General features: G+C 39.5%; 1 long non-coding RNA gene across 1 annotated transcript; it reads left to right on the forward strand.

The window, feature by feature from the left end:
* The first annotated feature begins 15493 nt into the window (after window positions 1-15493).
* Window positions 15494-18495, forward strand: LOC125635271 (uncharacterized). Its single transcript, XR_007356199.2, has 3 exons — window positions 15494-15593; window positions 18080-18215; window positions 18324-18495. It is a non-coding gene; the product is annotated as an uncharacterized LOC125635271 (long non-coding RNA).
* Window positions 18496-19137: the final 642 nt, after the last annotated feature.

The raw sequence follows: 19137 nt of genomic DNA on the forward strand, positions 1-19137 counted from the left end.
CTTTATCCTCCTCTTCTCTGAATCTACTATTTTAGGAGAAAGGGGGTAAAAAAAATCAGCAATCTAAAATGCTGCTTCTGTAAATCAACCCTTAAAAGCCCTTCTGAAATGGATAAAGAGGGCCACATATAATGCAGTTTCTAAAGCGAACACTGAGTTGACTCACAAAGCTTAAAAGAAAATTAATTTACACTCTCCAACCTGCAGCCTCAACTGTCAAGGTTTCTGACAGTTGCTGCCTTGAGGCTGAGCTTCCACACGTTGTGGAAGAGCTTGAAGTAAGGCTTGATCAAGCACTGACAGCTCTGAAACAGGGGACTTGACACTTAAGATGACTGAGTCGATGTATTAAACGAACTGAAGTGAATCTGTGTTCCCAAAACAATTTTAAAAAAAAACTGTTTATATAACAATTGCATGGACAATTATTTCCCTGTATCTCTTAGTTCCTGCATTTATTTGCCCTGCATGTGAAAGGGCATCTGATATATTATTGTTGTTTATAGGCTAGTAAAGTATTGGGAGATATAACAATACAAAGCTATCTTTGGACCAGGGATGCTTCTACATTGCAACCAACCACATTTTCTTACAAACCACACCTGTACTCTGCTATGGGAAAACATAGCTGGGAGATGTAGCACTATTATTTCTCCAGCATCCCAACATGCATTTGTGCCTTTGTCATGGTAAAGTATTTTTATGCTTGCATTTTCAAAGATATCTAATCAGATGAGCATCTGCAGTTGAAAGAACAACAGTCCAAAGGGGAAATTAAATTCATTCTCTGCTGAGCTAGTTGGTAACAGTGAAAACTACTATAATCTTTTAAAATTTGTAAGAACAACAGAGCATCATTTCAGGATGCCCTTAGAGGCAAATATCTATGGGTGCCTGGACAGTACAATGAATTCATTTCCACCTCTCTTCTCATCCTTATCTGCAGGAGGATTGCCTGGGAAGGACCAGCTCTAAGACCAGAATCCTGGAGAAGACAGAGACCACTCCTTCTTCTCCAATTTCTGAGTAGATGGATGCTGGGGGGGTCTGAATTTGAACTGTCTGATTTTTAATTTTTGCTTTCCGTAGCTCCCTGGAAATAGCTCTAATCCATAGCTGTTTGTATGACATATACTAGTTTTTTCTCAGGTTCCGGGTTCTACTAAACAAGATTTTACTTTGCGTGTACATGCGTAAATGTTTTTACAAGTAGCTTGGCTATAGCTGTTGCTTAGATGTTAAGAATACTGTGTCCTCTATAGCCCTAGGAGATATTAAACTGATTACCCCATACTGCTTTGTTTGCAGGTGCCTCTTCCCTTGTTTTATGCATGTTACTGATTCAAAATTGAAGGTTCAGGGTTTGATCATGCTATAAGATATAGAGATGGACTCCTCTAACGGAAGCAGTGGGAATGATTCTGCTTCAGAGCACTCTGGCTATGATTCCAACTAGTCTTTGTGTGGACCTTGTGTGGATGGCACAGATGAAGATTGCTTGTGCTCTCTGCCATACCAGGCACTGTATAAGAGCCCGGCACAATCCACCTGTAAGGAAAACTCCCTTACGATATTTCAATGTTTATGGTAGGTCAAGTCTTGTCAGTTCTTGAGTACAGATTTAAAGTTATAGGTGAGAACTCAAATGTAAACACTTCTCCTCCTCTGTGCACTCTCTCCCTCTGTCTAGGAATCTTAGTATCTTAAAGGGGCTAGCAGCTCTACTGGAATTAGCTAGCAGCCAATCTTGTGCTCAGGTGATTGAACACTGAAATTGTGTCCCACACCTGTGAGGGGGTATAGAAGAAAGTGGAAAGGGCTCCTTGCACCCTTCCTCTTCCTTGCACAGCCACTCAGCGCCAGGCATAACCCACCATTTCACTCTCTTGGATAAACAGTATTCTACAGTCTGAAAAATCAAAGGTGATCTTTCTTCTGATTTACTTTTTTTTATATTATCATCATCCCCCAGCACAGTGTATCACAGAGTTGTACATCTTTATGTAGATTTGTCTTTGCTTATACTATTATACAATTTATTAAATCAACAAAGAGAATGAACCATATTCTCCTTACTGAAGCAGTTTAACTGAGAGGACAATTTGGCCCATGGTATTCTAAAGAATAAAGTGAGTGAACAAGATAAATTGTCTTATTTCAGGAATCCTATATTGGGCAGGGAAATAACTCCAGAGGAATGATAAGGAACGATCAGTGAGAGAGATGACAATTTTAATCTGCTGCATAACTTTGCTTCTTTAAAATAAGGCAGAACACCAGGTTCCTCCTTTCTGTTTTTTGGCTGATGCTTGAAAGTATTCAAACTGCTGTGTGCTAAATATCTGCAGCTGCATTCTGTTCTATGACTGAACCAACTGCAGACTGTCATTTGCTTTAGATAGGCAAGAGGTGGGGGAAGGGGGATTTATTATGGAGGCAAAGTCCACAGCATTTTTACTGAGAATTTTTTCCCTATTTTTTTCTCTTTGTAAGGTCCTGTCCTCATGGTTTTTTTTGGGAGAGGAGAAAGAGGGGGCACCCAGCAGCATGACAACAGTGCTAATAACTAAGGAGTTAATACTTGGTCAAATCCAAGGTTATTCTGGGGACAATTGCTTTATGTAGCAAAAGCCTGAGTACACTTTTTCCAGACCCACACTAGGTGGGTTACTTGGTAATTGAGGGGTATGGGGGGAAAGGTAAAAGGTGGAGAGGAGGAGGGAGAAGGGGAGAGATTGAAGATATCATGACACAAATTAATCTTGTTGAAGGATTTGGAGGAGCAGAGGGTAATGATATTACTGGCCAGTTTGGGGAGTTTGCTCAATGCACAAGCTCTGAATGAAAGGAAATACAAAAGATGTTTGTGGGAAAAGCTGTGGTTGTGCGGGCATCAGTGGAAGAACAAAGAGGATAGAGGATGACTGTGTAAAATTTTCAAAAGCAATTAAGTGATTTAGGAACTTAAGTAGTTGAGAATAGGATTTAGGCTCGTAGGTCACTTCCGTGTTTTTAAAAATGTTATCCTTGGCACACATTTGTGCACAGCTGGTGGGATCTGTACACATGCCACATTTTTGGTTGGTTGGTTGGGTTTGGTTCTTAAAGAGGATTATTTAATTAATTTACTCATTACTTGCATTACATTGCATTGCATTGCCTAGGAGCCCTAGTCATGGATCAGGACCCCTTTGTACTAGGATGCTATACAAACACAGAACAAAAAATAAAATGCCCTCAACCACAAAGAGTTTATAAACTAAGTATCGGCTACAAGGAAAATATTTTGCAGGATGGTGGTGAACTACTGATTTTGTTTATCTATGGCCTACAAAGCATAATCCACAGTGCAGCAGGTGACATTGCAAACAAGCAGGCAAACTGGATGTTTAAACCTGGGATAGAATACAAAGTGCCACATTTAGAAACTATTTAGGACTGAACACTGCTGAACAAAACCCATAGGGGCTTAAGGAACCATATGTTGTACATGTCTTTCTTTTGTAAATGTCAGTGATAGCAGGTGGAGTAAAGAGAGTAATGGGAAGGTCGTGGGCCAGCACTTCGTCTAATCTGGAGCATTTTTCTCTCCCTCTTTGCCCTTTTGTCATAAAAATTTCTAGTCTCTGTGGGCCCAATGTGCCTTTTTTAATAGTGAGTCAATTGTAATATAACAACTGTTTTCACCAAAACATTACTTGATATGGCAAATTTCAAACATGATAATTTATTTATTATTTTGAATACTGCCACTCAGAACAGAATGTCTCTATTAGGCCATGCGCTGAAATAAAATAAAATATATCAATCTTAAATTGATTGGAATATCAAGCACTCAAAGTTCATATCCAGCCAATATCTGTGTTCATGCCTAGGTCTGGTTTCATTCATTTAGAATAAATGCCTCATTGCTATACAAAATGCAGAATTTTCTCTCTATTGGTGAAATCAAGGATCTAAGCCAATGGTTCAAACATTCACATCACTTTTATAATGTAGGTACAGCACTTGAATTTTTGGAACAGTATGATTATTAAGTTATTTGAATTTTAAATTATTTGTTTTTGATTATATATCACATAAATATGTTCAGTTAATGAAATATATACACTCTATACTTTACACACTATTCTGAATACTGATTTTTATAGTGAAATATGATTGATAAAATGCTAGTGAGATAGAAGAACCCAATTCCATACTATAAATTTTTTTACATAGTTTTGATATTTATGTTTATACCTCAGTTATGGGGAAGCCTCAAATGGTATCAATCTCTGTAGAGGAGGTAGAAGGAACATTGAATAAGATGAAGAATGGTAAAGCTGTTTGTGAAGATGTCATAATCTGTTGATATGATCAAGACAGTTGGAGATATTGGAGTCAAGTGGCTTCATAAATTACTATGTGTTTGCAGGGATCAAGCAAGGATATCAGATGGTTGGAGAATGGAATTGACTGTGCATCTTTGGCAGGCTAAGGTTGATGCAAATTATACAAATACTTATTTGAGCATCACTCTATTAAGTCAGCCTCTCAAAGTCCTTGAGAGAGTTTTGGAGGTAAGGTTGAGGTGTAAGGTGAAGGAAATTATAGGAGAGGTGCAACATGACTTTAGAAAGGGAAGGAGGACTATAGATGCAATATTTGCAATGAGACAGAAGTTTGAAAGAATGATAAATGGAGGGTACAATTATTTATGTAGCATTTATTTATCCTGAAAAAGCATATGACTTGGTCCCTTGGGAGATGGTGTTTGGAGTATTGAGATGGATTGATGGTCAAGAACTAAGGTGGTAACAATACATGGAATTTTGGAGAGTTTTGAGGTGACAGTGGAATTGAGACAAGTTAGTGTGCTGAGTTCACTTTTCTTCACCCTAGTAATGGAATTAATTAATAGGAGAACCAATCCTGTGAAGACATGGCAAAAGCTAATATATGCTGATGATCAGGCCCTTTTGGCTAACAGCAAAGAGGAATTGGTAAATATGGTATCAGAGTGTTTGAAGATCATAGTTTGAAGTTAAACACAAAGAAAACTGAAGTTATGCAAGTAAGAAAGGTAGAAGAAGAACTGCTGATTGAATGTTCAGGAGAGACCCTTTATCAGAAGAAAGAATTTGTGTACTTGGGAAGCACAGTTATTGCCAACAGAGAGAGATCTGGAGAATTTGAAAGAAGAACCCAATGTGTATGGGCAGCAGTGAGAAAGCTGTCAAGGATGTTGTGGGACCAGCAATTAAGTAACAAATTGAAAGGGATAGTGTATGTATTGTGTTTGTCCAGGCCTATTCTATGGTTTGGAAACAATGGGTCTTATGGAGATGGAAGAAAAGACAAGGCAGGTAGTAGAAAATAACATACAAAAGAGAATGGAAGGCAAGTAGAAAGGGAAGTAGATGGCAAACAAAGTGAGCATGAAAGAAATCAGGGGGAAGATGAACTTTGGACTCTTTGTGATAGATATGCAGGAGACCATCCATTTGAGGTGGGCTGGATATGTGATAAGAATGGGAGAAGAATGACCAGTAGAGAAAGCATGGGAGGAAAAGGGCAGCAAGAAAGGACACAGGAGACAGATGATATGATGGAAAGACTCTGTCAAGAGAAGTTTGAAGAGAAAAGGACTGGAACTCCAAGACCTATGAACCCATGCCATGAACCGGGAGAAGTGGTGGAGAATCACTGGCATCTCTAACCACATGTAAATGGGAAAAGCAATGTCAAGAAGTGAAGAAGTGTGTTTGAGGTTTATGTTTAATTTAATAGTGAAAAAAGACAAGAGATAGAAAGAGGAAAACAGAAAGAAAAAAGACAGAGAGAAAGACAGTGGAGGAAAATTAGGGATATTTCCTCTTTCCTTATAATTTATTTAAAATAAAGCTTTTAATGGTTTTACAAACTCTTGACCAACCTCAGCCTCTCACTTAGGGCCTGATTCAATGTCCATTGAAGTCAATCGAAAGATGCTCATTGACTTCAGTGGGCATTCGATCAGGCCCACAACCAGTTTTAATCCCATAATATCATAAACAGTTAATAGACAGTTCAGGGCCCTGTTAAAGAAGAGCATTAATTGTAGTCACTAGTAGTTCAGTTCATTTATAGTGACAAGCCTGACAAGTTTCACAGAATCTCTACTTAGTGAATTGATTGAATAAGACATCTTTTCAAGAGGAATATACTACAGTGTGTCCTTCAGCCAGTCTTAGATTGAGGGTGATTTGCACATATGCCATAGCATGGTAAACTCTTGTCAGCAACTACAAGAACTATGTGACTGTTCACCTGTCAGATATGCTATGCTCATCTCAATGTCTGTGTAATATAAGATGAGAGGAGCGCTTTGTGGCTCATTCATTTCAGAAGGTATGCCATCATCCTCCAAAAGCCACACATCTGAGATCACATTAACGAGAGAAGAGGAGTGAGAAGAGTGCACCATGGGGAAAGGGAAATAGAGCCTAATTTACCCAAGAGAGTGTATTATAGACCAAGTGGTCACAATTACCAGGTTTCTTCTGTGTTTGAGATATATCACTGGTTCCTATAGTACTCCCCATTCTAAGTACAAGGAACAACTCTCAGACCAGTAGAAATTTGCAAGTGAATGAAACTTTATAAGTGCAAATCGTATATTCTTTTCTCCCACAATGGACAATTTAAAAATATTTTACATTTATATCTAACCTGTCAGAAACTCAGAGCACTTTATAAATATAAATGACCTGATTTCCTGTAGGTGAGGCATACAATTATTGCAATTAGAGCTGGGTTTCATTTTCCTTTGGTAATTTCCCCCTCCCCCCCACCAAAATGCATTTTTCAGGGTCTGAAACTATTGCAGAATTTGCTTTGAATGTACTGAATAGTTATGGTTGGGAAAAAAATTCAAGAATCAAAATGTTACATTTTGACACTTTCAAAGTGTTATATTTCAACTGTTTTGGTTTGAAATGTTTTATTTTGACTTTTTGATTCAAAACAGTGTTTCAGTTTTAAATCTGGCCAGTTTAAAATAAAAACCAAAACAGAAAAAAAGAAATAAGACCCAAAATGGCCAACACTGAAACAAAACACTCAAAAAGAAATTCTTATGACTTGACTGAAATATTTTGGACAACTGAAAATGAAATTTTTTTGAGTTTTCCTGTTTGACAAAAAAAAAATTAAAAATTGTTTGGTTCAACCTTTATTTCCCCCCCTTATTTTTCCATTCATCCCCCAAATTGAAAAATCCTTTATGCTCAGCAACTGCATGTGTAAATGAGGGATCTGTGCCCTCAAAGGTCCAAGCCAGGCAGCTCAGGTTTCCACAATGCCCAACAGGTCCCCATAACCTTCATTTATTTCTCTCCATCTTCCCACAAGCATTTTTACTATGTAACCCTCATGCCCTTAGTTCCTTTTCTCCAAACTTTGATAATTTCCCTACCTTTAGTGATATTCCATCTGTTGGTAACGGAGAGAGTTGTTTTAGTACTTGCTTAGGTTCTAGACTGTTCATCTAATCAAATTCAGTTTGTTGCGGGGCCTTCTCTCTCTCACACACACACACACACAAATTGTCCATGCTGAACGGAGGCAGAGGTATCAAAGCTGGATTTCTTTTCTTTGCTACCAAATTTGTTTTCACCATTCATAAGGAGAAGAATTTTAATATGTATTTATTTTTATATCCTATGAACTCCAAGCAGCTTCAGTTTACCCAGATAAATGTATCAAGGGCCTCCATGATATAAACTAGTGCTACTCAGTATTCTCAAAATCCAGTGCACCACTGCAGCACAGAACTGAGTAAACTGATACTAATTCACCATATGCTAACTTGTCGAGTCAGTATAACATTAGATCTGGGTAGTGAACTTATCGCTAGGCAGTCCTGTCTTAAATGTATACAAAGATCATTAATAACCAATGGAAGTAGGAAAAGAGAACAGTGCTTTAAAGTTATTTATTTTATTACTTTCAGTGATTTATTTCCAATTCAAGAATTATAGAAGACAGGTGCTAAACATTTAGTTAATTTTATTAAAAAAAACAGCTACAGGTGATTGAAGCATACTTTATTTTCCTTTGGCAAAATGAAACCATGTAAGTGTCAATACAACCATCAATGGGTAAAAACTAATGTGCTGTGGGCTGTTAAAGACAAATTGCCAGATTCTGTCCTATATTGCCTCTTATCTAAAACAAACCATTCCACTTCCAATTTATTTAATAGGCAACAGAGTGTGATGTGGAACAAAAATTAAAATGTGGTGGCCCAAATAATGTTGTCTGGAAGAAAGTCACTGAGAAGACTGATTTAATCATAGAATATCAATGTTGGAAGGGACCTCAGGAGGTCATCTAGTCCAACAACCCTCTGCTCAAAGCAGGACCAATCCCCAGTTTTTGGCCCAGATCCCTAAATGAACCCTTCAAGGATTGAACTCACAACCCTGGGTTTAGCAGGCCAATGCTCAAACCACTGAGCTATCCCTCCCCCCTGTTGCCTACTGTAGTATAATCCTTCAAGCAGCCCCTTCCTCTGATCACTTGTTCAAAGTGAAAGGTGAACCTGAGTTGGAGTTAACTCGTTGGTTATTGGGTACCACACCATTCATCCTGTCACAGTCCCAAATTATAACATGGGAATAGTACCACTACTTACCTTACCAGGATGTAGTAAGGCTTCATTAACATTTGAAAGGTGTTTTGAGATAATAAGAATGGAAGGTGCTAAGTAGCTTCATTGTTAAGTGTTTATTAATTCATACATTTTTTGAAGTTTCATGCCTGGGATATAACTGAGTGAAAACTGTTTCGCAGTGGCCACGCTGGTACAGTGACTCATTCAAGAGTGATAGTGAACAAGGGCTGACTAATAGACGGTGGCTCACCACAAATTATATCATGCAAGAGTCTAACACTAAAGATTATTCACAGAAATAGAAAAATGGTTTGCCTGGGAGTTTGGGGGAGCCACTGTGTCTTTAGAATTAAATATGCTTCCTTATTTTTGTACGGTGTTAGTCCTTATTGGTTCAGGTTGACAGGGGTCAGTGTCATTCTTTATATGTTTAACAGCCAGGAGGGAAATGGGGGATCTATTGGGATTCAGGAGCTTTTAGAGACTGTCTACAACACACTCCTGTCGATGCACATTATGGAGAGAATGGCTTAGCTTTTATTTGAAATAAGTAACTATCCATGCTATGTTTCTTCACAGTTGTATAATTAGTTTGAAGTTATAGGGCAATTTGTTAATTTATTTATATGGATTGGAATTGGCTCTCTGTGAAATACATAAGTGTAGTGTCCATAATAACCTACATGAAATGTTTTTTGACCAAGCTGAGTCTCATTATATTTGCTAAATAGAGATTTCTGTCAAGCATAGATATGTCTGTGCTTCATGAAAGAAGAATAATTCCCCTAATTTTTACCATCATAAAACTGACGTATCCTTCTGTTACATGAGTGTCTCAGATTCTTCATCCTACATAGATGGGCTCAATAACAGCTGGACACATAGGCTGGCTTTTACTTTGTGAAAATTTCACAGTAACACACAAAATATTTGTAAATTTTACAAATTCCTTTCATTTAGAAATATAGTATTGATTTATTTGATCTTTATTATGATTATTTAGTATTTTTTGGAAAAAAAATACACCAGAAACACCTTCCTATCTTTGCTCTGCATACTGAAAGAACTTTAAAAAACCAACCACTAAAAAGAGGATTTTAATTAAACCAATAAGAAACCTAAGACCAGTTTTGCTTTACATACATGACTCAGTCTATTCTTACCTGAACAAAGATCACTGCATGCCACTCCATATCAAATATAAAAATTGATATGGTGTTTTGGCATCATGTTGAGTGAAGAAAATAAAACAATCAAGATTAAAGACTTCTTCAAACATTGAAAAGGCTGCTATGGGGGTAATGAGTTTTCTATGTTGTTGAAGAAAAGATGGAAAATGGACCTCACATACAATGGATCAGTTAATGGTAAATCTAGCAAAGACTGCTTCCTGAAGAAGATGCAGAGATAATCTAAAGGAACTACTTGTTCCTGCCTGTCCCAAGACAGAAATAAATCAAGATACTGCATTCTGACCGTCCTCTTCAAGCAGACTGAATTAGCAGTGATGCAGACTAAATATGCTAACTCATCTTCAGAATTCACAATAACATACTTTCTTCCAAACTAGTTACATTATACTACTCTGCATGAGCTGTACTTCATTAAATACACAGCAGGGGCAACAATGAAAGACACAGAAGTTAAACAGGATAAAGATTGTACAACTTAATGAAATAGGATGTGACCAGAGAATTTAAAGAATCGCTATAGAACAACCATTAGAACAACAATTAAACAGATCATTATCATTCCGGCAGACTCAAGAATAAAGATTTAAGTCCAGATTCTCCGAGGTGTTTAGACTCTTAACTTTGATTGATCTCAATGGAATTTAGGAGCCTAAATATCTTTGCGGATCTGTGTCTAATAGTTTGTTATATAGCATGTTTTATTCTGTTATTGAAGTCCTTTACAAACTTTACAAGCCACAGTCTGACCTCTGATGCATACACACTGCTCCCATTGAGAAATCATTGGGAGTTACATGTTCTTTCAAGTGCAAAATTGTCTCTTTATAAGAATTATTTCACCCAACATTGAAACGCATCCCTCTCTGAGATGGGAAGTGGCAACTGTTTAACAGCACTCAGCAACACTATTCAACAGTTTGGTAATGGACTTGTAAACTACCTTATCAAAAATAAAACTATGTGTGGAATTTTTATCAGGCAGCACACAATTACACAATTGGAATTTAATAAGAACACTGTGACTGATACTCCTATGCTTCCACAGAGTGACAGAAAATCTTTGTGTGTTATTGGTGGCACTATTTCACTAGTAGATACACATCTATAGAATAGGTGTTTGTCCTAATGAATTTAGTGCTTATAATAGTGTCCATGGAAGTGCACTAAATACAAAGAACAGGTATGGTCTGAGCAGTAACAATCAATCTCCCTCTACCTCCTAGTCTATGTGTAAAGTTGTGACCTGCTAGGGCCATTTCTGTCCATGTGAGTGAAGCTCAGTCTCTATTCCCATTCAGTCCTTGACAGTTCTTCTGAGAATGCCACCAAGAATGCCTGTTAGTCCCCATTGTTAGTACTCCCAGCCCTTTCTTATTTACAGTTTTTTTTATAGAAGTCACCATTTTTGTGGGGAAAATAATCTGACCTGCTCTAACCACAGAAAATCTAAAATAACAACTTTAAATCCTTATTGGTTTGGGCTGGATTTGAACCACCAACACAGAGATGAAAAGTTTTGTATTTCATTGTGATCTGGTGATTATGCACTCTTACTGTGGGATATTTTATAATCTCATATAATCAGGACACTGACAAGATGGTACCAACAACACAGTGCCACTTAATATCATGATGGGACACAGGGTTAAAATTGAATCAAAGGAAAGAGTTTAATAGAGTTTTATTAAACCACTTTTTGCAGTATCTACAGAGTTGTTTCTTAGAGATATCTAAGAGCCCAGTCTACAAGATTTAGAGATTGCAAGTAGATTTATGATGTAATATATTGTGCAGTGTTATGATGTCATCAGACATTCGTCATCATCATTATGGCATATCTCAAAAGGATCCCAAATCTCCTTGCAGATCAGGCATCACCCAGATCAATCTCTAGCTAGGTCCTTAAAATGGTGGCTGAATGTTCAGTTTATACCCATCACTCATGATCCTATTATGCCACTGAAGATTTTGGCAACCACACAATCACTGACTGTTTAGCAACATTCCTTGGTAAATCTGCTTCATAATTTACTGGTCTTCCATCCGAATAACATGCCCGCACTAAGAAAGCCACCAGAACCAAACCTGTGCTGATGGAGGTAGTTGCTAGGTTCAGATATGAACACCCTCATTGCTGATCTTGTACTGCCATTTAGGATGGAGCAGCTGACAAAGACAGAGAATCAAAAACATCCATCTAGTGTTCATCAAATTCACTTTCATACAATGAAGTTGGTGTAATCATGACTCTATAGAGCCACAGCTTCATGGTAAGTTTGATGTCATAACATCTCCACAGAGGCACCTAAAGGACCCAGAACTTGGTGGCCTCTGTTGCTATACAAGAATCTACATCTTTAGAGCATCCTCCAGCACTGTCTATGATGCTTCCCCAGTATTTGACAGTTGCCACCTATTTGATATCCCATCTGTACAGATTAAAACTGAGCTGCTTGTAATGTAGAGTCAGAGGCTGCTTAATGGTAATAGCAAGTGACCTCATTTTAACTGGATTAATAACCAGACCAAAATGCACTGCTTCTTGTCCAATCACAACAGCCATAAGCTGCAGCGATACACCAAACTGAGCCAACAAGGCAATGTCCTCCATGTATTCAAGGTTCATAGATTCATAGATCCCAAAGTTAGAACAGACCATTCTGATTATCTAGTCTGACTTCTTGTATAACAGTGACCATAGAACATCTCCAAAATAATTCCTAGAGTATATCTTTTAGAAAAACATCCAATCTTGATTTATAAATAGTCAGTGATTGAGAATCCACAGCAATCTGTGGTAATTTGTTCCAATGGCTAATGACTGTCAAAAAAATTACACCTTATTTACAGTCTGAATCAGTCTAGCTTCAGCTTCCAGCCATCAGATCATGTTATACCTTTGCTGCTAGCTTGAAGAGCCCTTTTAAAATGTTTGTTCCCCAGGTCGGTATCTACAGTCTGCAATCAAATCATCCTTAACCTTATCTTTGTTAAACTAAATAAATTGAACTCCCTGAGTCATTCACTATAAGCCATGTTTTCTATTCCTTTAATCATTCTGGTGGCTTGTCTCTGAACCCACTCCAATTCATCAACATCAAGGTCTTGAAGCAAAATAGTGTTCTGCTCAATACCAACAACACCTGACTCCTCAAGCTTTTCCATCAACCAATCAATGCCAGTAATGAACAATGGTGACAGGATGCTGAACTTCCATGGAAATAGGAAAGTGTAACATGTATCTGTCATTAACTCAAATGTAACTGTCCATTTCATTACAGTGTTCTTCTGTCAACAAGACTGTCTCCCCAGGGATGCTGAGCTGCATCCTCAGATGCTACCTATCTTGATACAATGGATCAAATCTATAAAAAGTGTGGGACATGGCTCATTACATTCACCCTTCTTCTACAAAAGGTGTCTCAAGGTAAAGATCTAGTCAATAATCGAATGACCATATGTAAAGCTGCACTGGAATCAGCACCTGCACATCATGAGGGTGTTTCTACTGAAGCTGATTAACTGTGACAGTCTGGTGAATTGTCCTTGAAACCCAAATTATTAAGAACTTTTCTTGGCTGCTGAGGTGAAAATTATGACTGAAACCTTGTGAAAGGGCCTTCTCCATGTCCTGTGTGTTGATGACAAAGGTAAAATTGGTGCCTGGAATGTCCAAACATTGTCCAAAGTGACCAAATATATTCTCTTCACCAGGCAGTTGACAAGACTGAACATTGATATGTGCCCCTTATCTGAAGTGCTCTGGCTAGGAAGTGGTGAAAAGAAAGTTGAGAATTACACATACTTGTTCTAAGACTACCCCATTATGTTGCTCCAGCAAGGGGTGTCTGTTGTACTTTTACCCAATGCCCAAAAGACATTGCAGGGTGGGTGCATCAGGTGCTGGGTTCTAGGCAGTTAGGTCTGGTGGTTGGAGTGGTGGTCAAGAACAGGTGCCAGAAGTCGAGGCCAGATGCAGAGTTGGGATCTGGTCAAGGGCAGCGCTGAAACTGGGGTCCGGGGACAGGCTGTGGTCAGAACCAGGATCAGAGTCCATTGACAAGCCAAATCAGAATTGTAGTCAGAGTCCAAAACCAGGCCCAAGGTCAAAGCCAGGATGGAGTAATCCCAAATGTCTGGGGGTCAGAAGGCAGGTGCAGGGCTGGAGCAGGTTCAGAATATGGCATAGACAAGCCTGAACTGGGCGAAAACAAGGTTCAGGCAAGGCTAGGGCAGGAACAGGCATGGGATCCAGGAAAGGCTGAAAGCCTAGGGACTGTAACACCACGAGAGAGCAGGAGGGTTCCTAGCCAAGTGGTGCTGTTGCACAGACTACCTTGCAGCTCTGGCTGTGAGGTTGAAATACCTGTGCCTATGGATCATCTGACCCGGACCCTGTCCAGGGATAGGCTGCTGCAACATGCACCTGAGGGATGAGTCAATGCAGACTGTGCTGGAGGGGTAAGTCATTGTAGCTGAGTGAGCAGTCCTGGTCTGGCTGCAGGTTTGTCTGACATTCAGTATCTGATTCTGTACCCACTGTGGACATCCTACCATCATTGCTGTGTATGGTCCCACCAACACCAAGGCCAGTGATGCAGCTGCAGATAGTTTTTACCAGCAACTGAACATAATCCTTAGTATGCAGGGAGGAAAGGGTAACAACGCTTGAGCAAGCACACCCAGGGAGGTTGGTGACAGGCACAAGAACAGGAACAACCAGCGACTGCTAGAATTTGCGACTGCCAATGACATCATCCATCATCTGAAGATTCACAAATAGACGGGGTACAGCCGCAACAATTTCAATAGGACTGTTTCCAGTTATGTTCTTGTTAACATTTGTTGGCAGTGAACAGTCATTGATGTACAAGTTTACAGAGGTGTTGAGCTTGACACCGACCACTGTCTTCTGCTGACAAAAGTAAATCTACCTTTGGCCAGTTAGCAGGCCATAAACAGTCCAATTCAATCTCAAACTCTTATTAGAACTGAGCTGTCAGATGGCTTTCTGTTCTGAACTGCTCAATGCCACTAAAGCATTCGAGCCTGAAGCCTCACTTCGTCTGGGATCTGATGAGGAATGGCGTTGTTTTAAGACATCAGTGCTGACCGCTGTCATGTTGGTGCTGGGGTCTCAGCCCTTCAAACTTTGTCCCTGGATCGTGTGGAGATGCTCACTGCACTTGGGGCTAAAAAAAAAAGTAAGAACCCAATCTGAGTTTTGCAAGACAGGTTTGTTGAGAACAAAAGCAAAAGCTAAATGGGTTTGACTTCAGAACTGTGACCATAGGAGCTCCTCAATGCCAACTGGCAGAGGGCCCATGGATCTGTAAACTCCTATCAGGTCTGACTCAACTAGTTCATTACTTTTATAACATTTATCTGTAAAGAGTGTTGTGTGTAGTATCAAATGAAAGCTGGTGACACACCAATCAATAATATCATTGTGTGATATATGGATGAATGGTGTGCTGGAAATATGTTCCTAAAATATGTTTTGGCAGAAGACGTAATAAACAAGTTTGTCCTAGACAAAGGAATGTTGATATACCCAAGCCAAGGTGGGTGAGGTAATATCTTTTGTTGGACCAACGTCAGTTGGTGAAAGAGACAAGCTTTGAGCTTACACAGAGCTCTTTTTTACCTGTCTGCCAGAAACAAAGGAAGTTATATTTGCATCTGAGTCAACAGGACAAGCAAATTGAGAGAAGGGTGAGGAAGACAGCATGGCATCAGCTCACTGGGACCCAAACAGCAGGGTAAGAGAACTTTATCTGGAGATACACTTGAAAAGAATGCATTTCAAAGGTTTACTGGACTATTAGGGTACAAAGACCCTCAGCTTGGCTGCAGCTGTCCCAGATCAGCTGATTTTGGCTTGCCAGGCTTGGGCTGTGGACTAAAAATTGCTGTGTAGATGTTCAAGCTTGGGCTGGAGCCCCCCTTGCAGCGTCCCAGAGCACAAGATCCACCCCAAGCCTGAATGTCTACACAGCACTTTTTAGCCCCGCAGCCCAAGCTCAGTGAGCCTGAGTCAGTGTGTTGCTAAAGATAGGTGAGATATTGTTGTACCATAGGCTCTTCCAGACCATCAGGTGCACTAATATCACCTTCAATGACCAGAAAAATGGTATTCTTCTGCCTCTTTGCAAAAAGATTGATAAAGCCAAATGTAGCAACTATAGAGGAATTATGCTGTTGTCAGTCCTAAGGAAAGTATTTGCTTCCATATTAATGGCTTAAAACAGAGATGCACTTTGTGACGAAGGCCAGGATTCTTATCAAACTTTAACAATAGTAATAGATATTTTTTCTATGGAAAGGAAACAATTCACAGAATCATAGAAGATTAGGGTTTGAGGAGACCTTAGGAGGTCATCCAGTCCAATCTGCTGCTAAAAGCAGGACCAACCCCAACTAAATCATCCCAGACAGGGCTTTGTCAAGCCAGGCCTTAAAAACCTCTAAGGATGGAGATTCCACCACCTCCCTAGGTAACCCATTTCAGTGCTTTACCACCCTCCTAGTGAAATAGTGTTTCCTAATATCCAACATAGACCTCCCCCACTGCAACCTGAGACCACTGCTTCTTGTTCTGTCATCTGCCACCACTGAGAACAGCCGAGCTCCATCCTCTTTGGAACCCCCCTTCAGGTAGTTGAAGGCTGCTATCAAAATCCCCCCTCACTATCCTCTTCTGCAGACTAAACAAGCCCAGTTCCCTCAGCCTCTCCTTGTAAGTCATGTGCCCCAGGCCCCTGATAATTTTCATTGCCCTCCACTGGACTGTCTCCAATTTGTCCACATCCTTTCTGTAGTGGGGGGCCCAAAACTGGATGCAATACTCTAGTTGTGGCTTCACCAGTGCCAAAGATCAGGCTTGACAAAGCCCTGGCTGGGATGATTTAGTTGGGGATTGGTCCTGCTTTGAGCAGGGGGTTGGACTAGATGACCTCCTGAGGTCCCTTCCAACCCTGATATTCTATGATTCTAAATTGAGGGGAATAATCACTTCCCTCGATCTGCTGGCAATGCTCCTACTAATGCAGCCCAATATGCCATTAGCCTTCTTGGCAACAAGGACACACAGCAGACTCATATCCAGCTTCTCATCCACTGTGATCCCCAGGTCTTTTTCTGCAGAACTGCCACTTAGCCAGTCGGTCCCCAGCCTATAGCAGTGCATGGGATTCTTCCATCCTGAGTGCAGGACTCTGTACTTGTCCTTGTTGAACCTCACCAGATTTCTTTTGGCTCAGTCCTCCAATTTGTCTAGGTCACTCTGGACCCTATCCCTACCTTCCAGCATATCCACCTCTCCGTCCATCTTACTGTCATCCACAAACATGCTGAGGGTGCAATCCATCCCATCATCGAGATCACTAATGAAGATGTTGAACAAAACCAGCCCCAGGACCGACCCCTGGGGCACTCCGCTTGATACCAGCTGCCAACTAGACATTGAACCATTGATCACAACCCATTGAGCCTGACAATCTAGCCAGCTTTCTATCCACCTTAGAAAGTTAATTAATAGTTTGTCTCTCTCTTGACTTGATTGCCTTTATTAGCATGTGTTCTTTGTCTTATATTCAGAATCAAGGAAGCAATAAGATTATTTTAATTAAATTATCTCCAAATTGTAGTTGCCATGCTTCTGTAGAAAACACACACAAAATCCCATATTTGCTGCTCCACAAACTTCCCCCATTGCTGATCCCTAACTTAAAGAAATTTATTGCTTGAACAGGCTTTTCAAAGTTCTCCTTCATTCTTGTTGTCAGTTTTTCTGCAGGAGTTGTTTCCTGATATTTTAGAATCATCAGTTTATTTCCTTTTCTGATTTTTCAGCAATCAGTTTTGGGCAATAAACATATTATTTACTCTGTGGTTTAGCTGCCTTAAACCGTCAAGGACATTGGATTCTGTAAAGGCAGCTGGCTATGCAAAGACAACGTTAAGAACTATCATAGCTATAAAAATAAAACAGAGTTTAAGATCATAACTGTAACAATAACCTGAGTCTAATAAAATAAAACATAATAAAGCCCATTGTGTTTTTTATTGCCATCTGTCACAATGTCCATTTTGGATGATACTGCAACAATTTCATAGCCTCTTCACACTAAAGAAGTTTGCAGTAAAATGCAAGTCAGAGGAAAATGTGATAGTGTTAAATCAACTTGTCTTAGTAAGTGCAAATATTGGCATCATCATTTTGATTTATTTCTTACTACCTTTTCAGACAATGGCATTTGGTCTCAGATCTATTGAGAACCTATGAGACAGAGAATGTGAAGCAACATCGAGTCATAGCAGTAAATTTCTGTCTGAGTACATCCTTTTCTTAAAATCACAGCAAAATGTCAGGTTCATTAAAAGTAAGGAAAGCTCTATATAAATGGGAATGCATAAAAACATAGATTTTCAGGTGATCCTTTATATTACTAACTTGTCCTATTTTCCCATTTTTTTACCGTCCTTCATAGTTAACATCTCCCACACCACCATGCACTCTTCAAGACTCTTCACAGTGCAAGCTTCTCAGGGTAGAAGGATTGGTTGAGAAACCCTTCAGAGCTCCCTTCAGAAACCTTCACACTAAAGAAGTTTGCAGTAAAATGCAAGTCAGAGGAAAATGTGATAGTGTTAAATCAACTTGTCTTAGTAAGTGCAAATATTGGCATCATTATTTTGATTTATTTCTTACTACCTTTTCAGACAATGGCATTTGGTCTCAGATCTATTGAGAACCTATGAGACAGAGAATGTGAAGCAACATCGAGTCATAGCAGTAAATTTCTGTCTGAGTACATCCTTTTCTTAAAATCACAGCAAAATGTCAGGTTCATTAAAAGTAAGGAAAGCTCTATATAAATGGGAATGCATAAAAACATAGATTTTCAGGTGATCCTTTATATTACTAACTTGTCCTATTTTCCCATTTTTTTACCGTCCTTCATAGTTAACATCTCCCACACCACCATGCACTCTTCAAGACTCTTCACAGTGCAAGCTTCTCAGGGTAGAAGGATTGGATGAGAAACCCTTCAGAGCTCATCACTGCTTCTCCCATTGTGGTCACAGAGATTCTGTAGAACAATGTGAGATCCTCTCTTCCCTCAGATTCACTCTTACCTAGCTGCTTTCAGCTTGGTGAGAAAGAGACTGTGCTGAGAAATCATACCTGGGTATTTTGCTTGGAAGTACAGACAGTGCTAATGACCAGGGGTTACCAGGCTGGCCCAAAAACAAATGCTTGGGGTTTTTTGTTCGTTATACAAATAACATAAGAGTCCCAGA

This window comes from Caretta caretta, chromosome 4 (genome assembly GCF_965140235.1).
Source record: "Caretta caretta isolate rCarCar2 chromosome 4, rCarCar1.hap1, whole genome shotgun sequence".
Taxonomy (NCBI): Eukaryota; Metazoa; Chordata; order Testudines; family Cheloniidae; genus Caretta; species Caretta caretta.